Here is a 12,432-nt window from a genome sequence, read left to right as displayed (position 1 = left end):
TTTGAACAGTTTTTGTAATGTTTTCAACTATATAAGCTGGATAAGTATTTTAGCTTGTAATGATGCTAGGATGTTTAAGTGTGTAAGGTATTGTATTGTGGATTTGTGTTGTATATTGCCAAAATTCTTCTGAAGATTATAAGTTGGTTTGCTCTGAAAACTGGACTTCTCATTCATAGGCGATAGATCCATTCATAGTTTATCAAGAATCTACCACTTTGGAGCCGATAACTTCCTGTAGGTTAATAGGTGTGAAATGCTATCCAACCTATTTAGGAGAAATTGGTAGCACGGCATTTTGTATGAATGATTGTGTTGATCTCTTGAATATTATTGTGACACTTTAACAATTTTTGTTTGATCATTATTCACTTGAATTGGTTTTGTTATCCTCTAAACTTATCAACTTCACCCTATATAGTGAGATGTGGATCATCAGTTACATGATACATATTAAAATTGAGTCCAACCCGCAAACGAGCATGCAATTCCAATCAATAATTTTTTTGATTTCTACTTATTCATATCATAAATGTGTTTCAATGCAGTAGGCCTATATCAGCATTGTATTTAGCACTGGGTTATATGAAATTATAAACAATTATATGGTATGTTTTAATTGAATAAACTTACACCCTCCTTAAGCCCCGCACACATCGATTTTTGTTCGTACGGTATTTTGCCGTACTTATAAACTCTATTAGATTAAACAGATGATATTTGTCAAGCTCCGTTTAATCTGATAAAATTCATAAGGACGGCAAAATAGCGTACGAGCAAAAATCGATGTGTGTGTGCGGGGCTTTACACTGTTTTTCTAAAGACACGACTAGTTATGCCATTTGATCATTAATATTATGTAGTAATATTTGAGCATTGCATTGAACATTGGGTTATAATGTAAGCCTATATATTATAGCTTAACAGCTTACCCTACAGTAAAAAATAACATCAGTTAAGGAAAGACTTTTGTACATTATTATGTAATTGAGTACCTATAGTCTAATCAACATTTTTATGGCAAGTCCTGACATAGTTGCGTGTGGTGCAATATTCTATTCTTATATATATATATATAAACAGATGACATATTTTGATAATTATTGTGTTTCTGATAGGTAATATATATATGAAAGAATATTGCACCACATATACGCAACTAGGACTTGCCATTGAAATTTTGATTAGGCTATAGTTACTCAATTTCATAATAATGTACAAAAGTCCTTCCTTAACTGATGTGTTATTCTTTACACATTTTTTACACATATTATGTGAGCAGACCTGAAAAAGAAAAACCTTACTGATATTAAGCAAGGGAAGGAAAAGGTAAACAATATAGGATACTCCTCACAGAATGAAGAGAAAATAATGAAATACCGTTTAATGATAAAAATTTTATTGGCAATATAATTATGCTGATGACAATAACAAATAAGTAAAAATGCCATATTTTAGTGAATATTATATACTTATGAGAAAAATTTAAACGATTGACGAACAATATTACGGTAACGTCCGTATTTGTGGAACAAGAACAATCTTTTCTTTCAGAACAAATAACTATGTAAAAAGTATTTCAAACTAGCTGGCAGGTTCGCTTCGCTCGCTTTATCCATCTAGACAGGGGCAGAGCCCCTGGACCCCCGGCTGGATCATCTAAGCGCCTATATTGGGCGTATCTTTGGCGTAAGTTTTAAGCCCTCTCAAGACAAAATTTCTAGACCCCAGCTGAGCTTCTGTACCAAGTTTGAACATTTTATCTCAATTGGTTCTTGAAAAATGTCAGAAAACGCAAAGGGAACGCAATTAAACCGTCCATCTTGGGCGTAACTTTGGCGTAATTCAGAACATGGCATAATTTTGAACATGATCTGTCAATTAGTTCTTGAGAAGACCTAGACAACGCAGGAAAAACGCTCGAAAACCGCCGATCTTGGGCGGAACTTATATAGGTGTCTTAACTTAAGGCGGAACTTAACTTCCAATACAACATTTTTGACCGAGCGGAGTGAGGTCTAAGATTGAAGTCGACGGTTTTGCATTTCTCTTTATGTTCATATGTTCCGCATTCACGGCGAAACGCAGCAATAGATTTTCATGAGATTTGACAGGTATGGTCTTTTTAAATTGCACGTCGACGTATATACAAGGATTTTGAAAATTTTGCATTTTAAGGATAATATAAAAGGAAAAAGAGCCTCCTTCATACGCCAATATTGAAGTGAAAATCAGACTATTGAATTATTTATTCATCATAAATCAACTGTTGAGTGGATTATTAATGTATTGCATGCATTGACACATGCAATTTAATATCTCAATGTAGCTTAGTAAAAAATCAGCTGTCGTGTAGACTATTAATTGCATGCAGTGAGGCATGCAATTGATAACTCGAAGTAGCATAGTATTTTCTCCTAACTTTTCTCTGCTTTCAACTCGGTAAGCTTTTGATGATAGTTAACATCAAATTATTAGCATTGTCGATACAACAACCCAAACAGCCATTAGTGATTTATACGGTACACCGATATCTGGCCGGCACGACAATATTAGAGGAGACTGTGGTTTATAACTGTTAACTTAAAAATAAGAAAATAATAATACAAAATCATAAATATCTCTTTACGTATGTATATATAATTTACGTATTATATATGGCATCAAGTTTCAAATTTCAAGTTTCAAGTTTTATTGTTTACATCAGCAATACAACAAAATAAAAAACATCTCATCAGATACCTATAACTAACAATTTAAAGATACTAAGCACTTCTGAAAGGTTAATTTGGTACTATATCATAATGTATCAATAATACAGTAGAAATTAACTTTAAACTTATAAGTACACAACTCATATCAACATTTTGGAATAATGTAACTGATGGTGGAAATTAACCTTAAAATTTTATGTGAGAACCGATGCAAACAAAAATACTATTCACAAAAGAGCTTCCGCAAAGCCCTTGTCCGTGAATAGGAGTTTGAATAATGGGACATATGAAAACGATACAACACATACACACACGCATTCACACAGTCATCAATATTCGACAATTGACACATCGGAGCATTCCCCTCGTTACTTATATCTCATAGTGATATAAACTTCATGTGAACAGTGGGGAGGAAGCCACCACCTATAAATCGACCAATAGGTATTTTAAGGCAGACTGCTGCGAGAGGACTGCGCGAGGACTACTGTTCACAAAACTACTAGTATAGCTCAGCTGAACCTGTGTACCAAATTTGAACATTTTTTGCCAATCATTTCTTGAAAAAACTGAGAACGCAGAGAAACGCTGGAAAAATCAGATTTTGGGTGTATCTTTGGATTTTTTTTCAAATCCGTCTCTAGATGGCCAACTGAATATAACTGCCGAATTTGAACGTATTTGATCCAGTCGATTTTTAGTTCTGTTGATTAGGAATGAATAAGTGATTGAGTGAGTGAGTGAATGAATCAGTGTCATTTCGCTTTTATATACAGGGTGATTTTCAATTATGGTAAAATAATTTAATACGTGACAGTAGAGGTAAAAATAAGAGAAAAATTCCTATAAACATATATCCATAAACGCTCCATCAGCGAGCTATACAGGGAGAAAGTTTTCGTCCGGAATTCAGTTCCTCTGGTGAAATACACTGATGCTGAATTGTTTAGGGACTAGTTTTTGAAAAACTTATGATGGATTCATATGGAAAAATATCTGAAAAATTGTATAAAACTAGTCTGGAAGCTGTAGTGTGAGTAGTTTATGAGAGAAAAGTTGAAATATGCAAAAAATGTAAGCAGAAAAACACAGACTTCTACGTTTGATGCCCAATAACTTTCTTTAATGACCAGTAAACAAATAATTTTTCGTGATAAAAATTGTTGAGAATTTAATTCTGAAAAGAATCATGCATAAGCTGTGTAAACTAAATTTAAATAAAGGTTGAATAAAATGTATTCTTATGTAGTACATACACCACAATATTTGCTGTTTTATGAGGAGAGAACTAATATCTCATAAGTTGTAGCTGATTGCAAATAAAATATTCGGTTTTTTATGAAAAGTCTTATTTTTATATGAAAGTAACATATCTAAATGACATTAATTTTATACCAAAAGACTAAAGATGATGTTCAAAGTGACCTCCGTTGTTCTGAATGCATATGTTCAGACGTCTTCTCATCGATTGTTGGACCCGTTCAAATATTCCAGGAGTCTGCTTTATCATTTCTATTCCATTCAAAATCCTTAATTGGAGTTCTTCAATGGTATCAATCGGAGTATTGTATACTAAGGTTTTCAAGTGTCCTCAAAGATAAAAATCCAAAGGATTTTAGTCTGGTGACCTAGCTGGCCATGGTACTGGCCCACCTCGGCCTATCCATTGATTTGGAAAGCTGTGATTCAGGTGTTCACAAACAGCAACACTGAAGTGTGCTGGAGCTCCAGCATGCATAAACCAAATGTTCTGGTGCAACTGAAGAGTAAGATTAACTCAAGTAAGAGACTTCAAGTAAGATTAATAGCTCCTCTCTCAAAAAGTTTAAGTAGATTATGCCATTAAGCCTGGGAGGAAGCTCGAACAGAAGTAGATGATCTCCTATGATTCCTGCCCAAATGTTTACTGAAAACTGATGTTGTGGACGATTAGGATTGATGGCATGAGGATTCTCATCTGCCCAAATATGTAGGTTATGGACGTTAACGATAGCTGTTCTTGTTAAATGTGCCACGTTGGTAAATAAAACGGTTGTTAAAAAGTTTGGGTTAACAAGTTTTACTAAAAACCATCGGCAAATACCAGCACGGGGAATACAGTTTCGTCGTGGCAATAGAGTATATGAACTTTCTGGAGGTGGTATGGATGTAATTGTTGCTCTTTTAGTATCCTCCAAATGATAGATTGATTGACATTAAACTGCACTGATAATTCTCTCGTGCTCTTCTCTGGATGTTTATAAATTTAATTTAGAACTTGTTCTCCTAACTCAACAGTCATAGTAGATCGGGGTCTGCCTGCATAAATGTGCTCTTTGGATATCAAATAACCTGTTTCAGACAGACGTTGATGAATAGTGGCAAAAAACCTTGAACTTGGACATACTCGGTTAGGAAAGTTCTCTTGATACAAACTCTTGCTTCAGTACTATTACAGTAGTGTCCCATTCCATACATTAAATGCATGTCAGCTAATTCGGAGTATGAATAATGTCTAAAATTACATGCCATTTTGAAAGTTTACACTTAACACAAAAGCAAAGTGAAATGGTTACAAATAACTGGTTAATAGATTAAACAAAAAACACAGAGCGGTTACAGTAGGCCTAACTTACAGTTTGTTGTTTTGTTCAACAGTGAGCTAAAATATTTCTAAAAATAATTTTCAGCTGATAATTTCTTTTAAATATTTTCTTATTTAAAACAAAATAAATCAGCTGTTTTGGAAAAGCTGTTATTAAAATCCATGTTTTATTTGCAATCAGCTACAACCTATGTGTTATTATTAGTTCTCTCCTCATAAAACAGCAAATATTGTGGTGTATGTACTACATAAGAATACATTTTATTCAACCTTTATTTAAATTTAGTTTACACAGCTTATGCATGATTCTTTTCAGAATTAAATTCTCAACAATTTTTATCACGAAAAATTATTTGTTTACTGGTCATTAAAGAAAGTTATTGGGCATCAAACGTAGAAGTCTGTGTTTTTCTGCTTACATTTTTTGCATATTTCAACTTTTCTCTCATAAACTACTCACACTACAGCTTCCAGACTAGTTTTATACAATTTTTCAGATATTTTTCCATATGAATCCATCATAAGTTTTTCAAAAACTAGTCCCTAAACAATTCAGCATCAGTGTATTTCACCAGAGGAACTGAATTCCGGACGAAAACTTTCTCCCTGTATAGCTCGCTAATGAAGCGTTTATGGATATATGTTTATAAGAAATTTCTTTCTTATTTTTACCTCTACTATCACGTATTAAATTATTTCACCATAATTATGAATCACTCTGTATAGATGGAAAAGACATCAAATAATTGGCATTCCTGCGGTCATAATTGACATTCATTCCTGGTCGAAGTGAAGAGAGCACGAATTAAAGTGCAGTCCCAATTGAATAAAAGTATTATCTTCTGAATTGAGCATGAACCGTTTTAAATCATATGCTGCTTTCAGGTAAGCTCTGTTCCGTTGTTGTTCAAATTCCTAATAATTTATGAGGTCATTATTTCATAATCGTTACAGGCCCACTATTATGAGTCATTTCCTTATCTATTCTATGGTAAGAAAGTACTTTGCAGATATACTTCCAGTCTTCAGTCTTGCTAAAGTGACAACGGAGTTCGCACATGCTACAGTTCGGAGTTTACTGATAGTGAAACCACTCTTTTTTTTAGTTTTCAGTATCAGTCTGTGAGTGATAGGGCAAATAATTAACCTTGATCAACTTACTCTTGCTATCGGTGTTCACCTGGAAAATCTAAAAACAATCGTTGAAAAACATGTTTTTCGAGTTGAAGGAGCTGGTAATGGGGAGACAGATAAAATAGTGTATCAGAGCTCGAATGGAATTCAACCTGAAGTTGTTAATACCTCACAGTACAACAGCCAGTTTCAAATACAAATTGAAGATGAAGGAAACTTTTATGATTCGCTTAATAGTAGAGCAGCGTCAGAGTGTCATGGAATCAGTTTTGGTGTGGACAATAAGGACCTTTCAACCACGGATATATTTTCTGAAAACCTTCCCAGTTTTTTAATAATGTTCGATTTGAATTCAACTCTGGTTGCACAGCCACACGTGGAGTCAGACTCAGCTCACGGAGATTGGCGAGTTCAGGAGGATAACTTGGAAAACACTCCAGCATTATTTCCATTGTTAGTTGCGGACCAATTGGAAGGGCGGGACCAGCAAGAGGATTTTGGGAAAATATTATTGTATGAGGAGGATTCTGCAGCAGAAGCAGAGAATGAAGACGCCGAACAAGATGCTGCGATAAGCAATTCAAGTTGCTTGTTGGAGGTCGGTGTTATCATGGTTTTCACTAGCATCTTCATCATCTTACAAATAATTCACTACATGTTCCTCTTCGAGAAAAGATCATCATTTAACCATGAGTACGTGCCGATGTGGAGGATAATCATCAAACCAAACTATCGAAAAGGTATTGCTTTTACATAGGCTACTATTAGTATTTTGAAAATTGATATTCATATTCTTATTACGGGTTTCAATAACCAGAATCTTTTAATTAGCTGATCATATTCATATGGCATGGACATTAGTATTGATCTCGCTTATTGTAATACAGAATGGATTTTTCTATTCTATGTGAATTTATTCCCATATATGAGAAAAATCACTATACAATAAACACAATAACAGTTTTCTCCTTGAATAAATGGTACTCTCATACCGAATTTACAATCTTATAAAAAATAATGAATACCGTAGGTAATAATATAATAATACAGGTCTTCTATGAATAAGAATAAGAATAAGAATCTTTATTGACCAATAAGTACATAATATTATACAATAGGCTTTGTCACTTTGTGAGGGCGCAACACGCGACCCAGTCAAACACATTACAAAAATTAAGATTACAAATCAATTATCAGTCCAGTTATTTATGTCAGTAAGATTAAGATACTCTTCAGTAGAGTAAAAAGCACTTTGCTTCAGCCAATAGGATATTGCTGGGATAAATTTTTTTGTTGGCAGGATCCTGATTGTGCGCGGCAATTTGTTAAACAATAAATATTGCTGATACCTATGGCTTTTTAATGATTTGCTTAGTCTAATATATGGCGTAACTATGTTATCCCTGTGTCTAGTTAGATGTGCATGCTGATGATAGTGTTGTTTGAAATCATTTATATTTTTTTTAACATAAATTAGGTTACAGTAAATGTACATAGATGGAAGAGTCATAATATTCAGTTCAATAAAGCTATTTTTACAAGTTTCATCACTCTTCAGGCCAACTATGCAACGAATAGCTTTTTTCTGCCATACAAATACTTTTTTCATCTCACTACTATTACCCCACAGTCGAAGTCCATAATTAAGTTGAGAGTGAAAAAGACCATAATAGGTAAGAATCAAGACTTCCTTACTAACATTACATTTCAATTTCCTTAAAAGAAACATGACTCTGGCCAACTTTTTACATAAATATTCTACATGACTAGTCCAGGTCAGCTTGCTGTCCAGCATGATTCCTAATAATTTCACTGGCTTTAGGTACGGCTGGTGTTCAATATTTAAATTATTACGAAGAGTGAAAATTATATTCTCTGTTTTACCCTCATTAAGTGTCAGGCAATTTGCTCCGTACCACTCTTTACTACGGTCCATTGACAAAACAAGGCTGTCTAACACACTATCTACATTTACATTCGAATCCAAAATGGTAGTGTCATCAGCATAAAGCACAGAAAAGCTGGGTACATTTACATTAAAATCATTTATAAAAACTAAGAATAAAAAGGGCCCAAGGACTGAACCTTGAGGTACTCCAGCCAATACTTTCTCTGGTTTGGATTTACAATTATTATTGAGCTCAACAATTTGGTATCTATCTCTAAGGTAACTTTCTATTAATTCTAGTTCACTGTTTCTGATTCCATAGTGTTCAAGCTTCCTGCAAAGAATGTCATGTGAAACAACATCAAACGCTTTACTCAGGTCCAACATTTTACCTCCTACAACCATCCTCTTCTCAAAACCATCAAGGATGTAATTTACTATTTTTTCAACCGCCATTGTGGTTGAGCAGTTAGGCCTGAACCCAAATTGGTTGACATTTAACAGTTCGTTGATTGTGAAATAGTCATACAATTGATGGAAAATACAAGTCTCTATTATCTTGCTAATTATTGTAACAATTGCTATTGGCCTGTAGTTTTCAGGTAATTCACGATCACCTTTTTTGAAAATCGGACTGAGTAATGAGAGCTTTAAGCAATCGGGAAATTTTCCAGTAAGCAAAACTAAATTTATTATCACTGTTAAGGGAGCCAATATAGATTCAATAATATTTTTTAGCAAAAAATTGGACATACCAAAACAATCTTCACTTTTTGATGCACTTAAACTACTTACAATCGATCTAATAGTATCTGGATCTACCACTTTCCATGAAAAGTTAAGCATTTGTCTATTAATACCCTCAGTAAATTTATATTTTTTTAAAAAATCAGAATAGGTGAGTGGAGAGGAGTTTTGCTTTTTGGCTGCATTATTTGGGACATTAATAAAGTAATCATTCAGCGTTTCTGGTGAGAGATTAACTTTTTGATGCACCATGTTTTGCCCTGTCTCTTTTTTAACAATTCTCCAGGCTGTTTTACATCTATTAGCTGATTTGCTGATAATGTTATCATTAGCTGCAATTTTTGCTTGATCTATAGCTGTATTGTACAGCTTCTTATAGTTTTTGAAGTCAGCCTTTGCATTCCCAGTATTGCTTATCTTCCAGATACTATAATACATCATTAGACGTTCCCTTATTAGCTTCAGTTCAGGCGTGAACCAAATTTTCTGACTAGATTTGGGCCTAAGTTTATAGTCAATTAGAGGACAATGAACATTCAGGTAAAACGTTAAAACATTTATAAACGTAGATATCACAGTATTTGTATCACAGACATTGAAAATATTCGACCAGTCGTAATTAGATAGACACCTATTATAATTATTTAGTCTAACAGCCGAGATAAGACGCTTTTTGCGGAATTCTGTTTCCTTGTCATTCTTTGTACTATTGGTAACTCCTATTGAAAAATTAACAAAAATACCTGCATGGTCAGATATAAGGTCCTGTTCATACAATTCATATTCAGTAAACTCAGGTTTAATACATGTAAACACATTGTCCAGGCTTGCTCTACCCCTTGTAGGAAGGGAGTGTACATTATATAAATTGAAGGATCTCATTACATCCATGAATTGGAGGACCTCCGGTCTATGATCATCAAGTATGTTTATATTGAAATCTCCAGTGATTGCAATAGAAGAGTAGGGGTTTTCAGTGATAAAGTTTAAAACTTCTTCCAATCTAGTTAAGAAGACCTGAAGATCAGAGTCAGGTGTCCTGTATAGACACATTATAATACAGTTGTTTTGGACAATTTTTATGGCTGACATTTCAAATACCCTATCCTTACAAAATTTACTAACATTCAGTGTACTGTACTTGATAGAGGGACTGACTAATATAGATGAGCCTCCGTGTATGAGTAGAGGTGTCCTGCAGTAAGAGGCTGCTAGGACGAAGCTACCTGGGACATATAGTGATATCTCATCATAATTTAACCAGTGTTCGTTAATACATAGAATATTAATGCCCTTCTCCAACAAAATTTGTTCTATCTGGTTCAGCTTGTATTTTAGTGAGCAGATATTTATGAAAAAAATGTTTAATTCACTCCTGTTTATTGTTGAATCCGTATGTTGTACTTCTTCGCTGGTTAGGTATTGACTGCTGTCGACGCTGCTATGCAGTTTAAATTATTGGAAGAGTCCATTGCAGTTTGCGGTTCGAAGGTAAACTTTAAAGGTATAGATTTGGAAACGATTTCATGATCACAAGCTATCTTATCGACTAAACCAATGATTTTATCACACACATATTTCTTTCCTAGCCTGTTTAGATGTAGTCCATTTGATGTGTGAAAACGTCTACCTATGTTACTAATATTTACAAAAGTTACATTACTAAAATGTTTACAGAAGTTAAAGTTTTCTTCATTAGCCTCCTGAATTTCTTTGTTGATGGCTGACCAGATTGGGAGATCATGTCTGTGAGGGACTGAAAATACAATCACATTCCTAGCCCGTTTGTTGTGCAGTTCCCGTAGTTTATTCCGGAGAGAGGTGTGAAGTTCCTTTCTTTCATTATGAGCAACATCATTTGTACCAGCTAAGAAGACGACTATATCATTGGCACTTGGTTGAATGGTCTCCTCAACTACATCCTTGAATCTAGCTCCAGGTTTCACCATACCAAGAAACTTATGGTTCTTGACATTGAAATGCTTGAAGACGTCCCTACCCTGGCTATCAGCATACAAATGTACGTTCAACGACCTAGCCCTAGCAGTCGTTTGTGGACGACGTGTTGGCTGCACTTGGCTGTGGTCAACGTCCCCAGCAGGTAGGGGTGGTGATTCGCTTACTTCCAATGCAGAGAATCTATTTTGAGTTCGAACTGAGGGATTAGGAGCACGATTTTTCAGTCTGGTATTGTACTTAGGTCTAACAAATATTCCATCAGTATTTTCCGGCTGAATTGTGTGAGAGAGTTTCTCACAGTCGGATTTTAGAAGACTAATGATTGCATTCTTATCCTCTATCTCCTTCTTTAATGATAGCTTATTTTTATTTAACATTTCAATTTCAATTTTTAGGATTTTTATTTCATCTTCCGCTATCTCTTCGCAATGTAATGACTCTTCAAAATCAAGTTTTCTTTTACTTTTTTCTAATTCTAATGAATTCAATAACAACTTATTCTCTTTAGTCATATCGGTAACACACTCCTGCAAGTCGTTATTTGTTTTGATGCATGCATCAAATTTGTTTAATAGTGACGTGATTTCAGGCACTAAATCAATTATTGCATCACTTGAGTACTTTTCACATAACACTGAGAGGATTCCATGAAGGGTTACTGCAGTCTCAGCCACTTCCTGATTAATTAAGTCGTTTTTTATATAATTTATTTAAGTGTTGCTGTGCCATACCATTGGCTTTGTCATATTCACTACGAGTTCTAGTCATTTTGATCTTTTCTAAAATAACTTGGGTGCTATTCAACTATTGAGGACAGGAAAGTATAGAAAGCTGTCGAAAGAGCCTAGAGAGCTTTCAAGGCGGGAGAAACGGGAAGCTCCTGGTTAGAGGAATGCGATTATATATGGGGAATTGAAATAGCAACAGTATGAGATCCCATAATTAATATTATTGTTCTCGTAATCAGTGATAATGCATTAGAGCGCGAAGGTAGAAAAAGAGTTTTAAAATTACCGTGTCTCTTACACCTGTTTCAAAACAGTCGTTGTCATAGCAACCGGCGACGCTTCAGATGTTCTTATCAAACTCAAATTGCCGGCGGGCGAAAGCAGAACAACAAGAGCACCCTTTTGGAGCCTCTGAAATAATCACTGATCTGGGCTAACAGTAGTTTACCTTATCAACAAAGCATCCAACTTCTGCTGTTTCTAGCCGATAACAATATTCACTGACAAGTAACAATACTGACTTACTCTTCAAACCTAACCTCCAAAACATTACCAGATACTTCAACTATTCCACCTAACCTCTCTACACTTTTTTAGAGTCGTCAAAATAGTTCAAAACAAATAAATGACATTTTTGTTATATTGAGTCACTTGGAGTAACCTCTCTATCACTTTCTA

This window comes from Nilaparvata lugens, chromosome X (genome assembly GCF_014356525.2).
Source record: "Nilaparvata lugens isolate BPH chromosome X, ASM1435652v1, whole genome shotgun sequence".
NCBI classification, from domain to species: Eukaryota; Metazoa; Arthropoda; class Insecta; order Hemiptera; family Delphacidae; genus Nilaparvata; species Nilaparvata lugens.
This window is presented reverse-complemented; position numbering follows the sequence as displayed.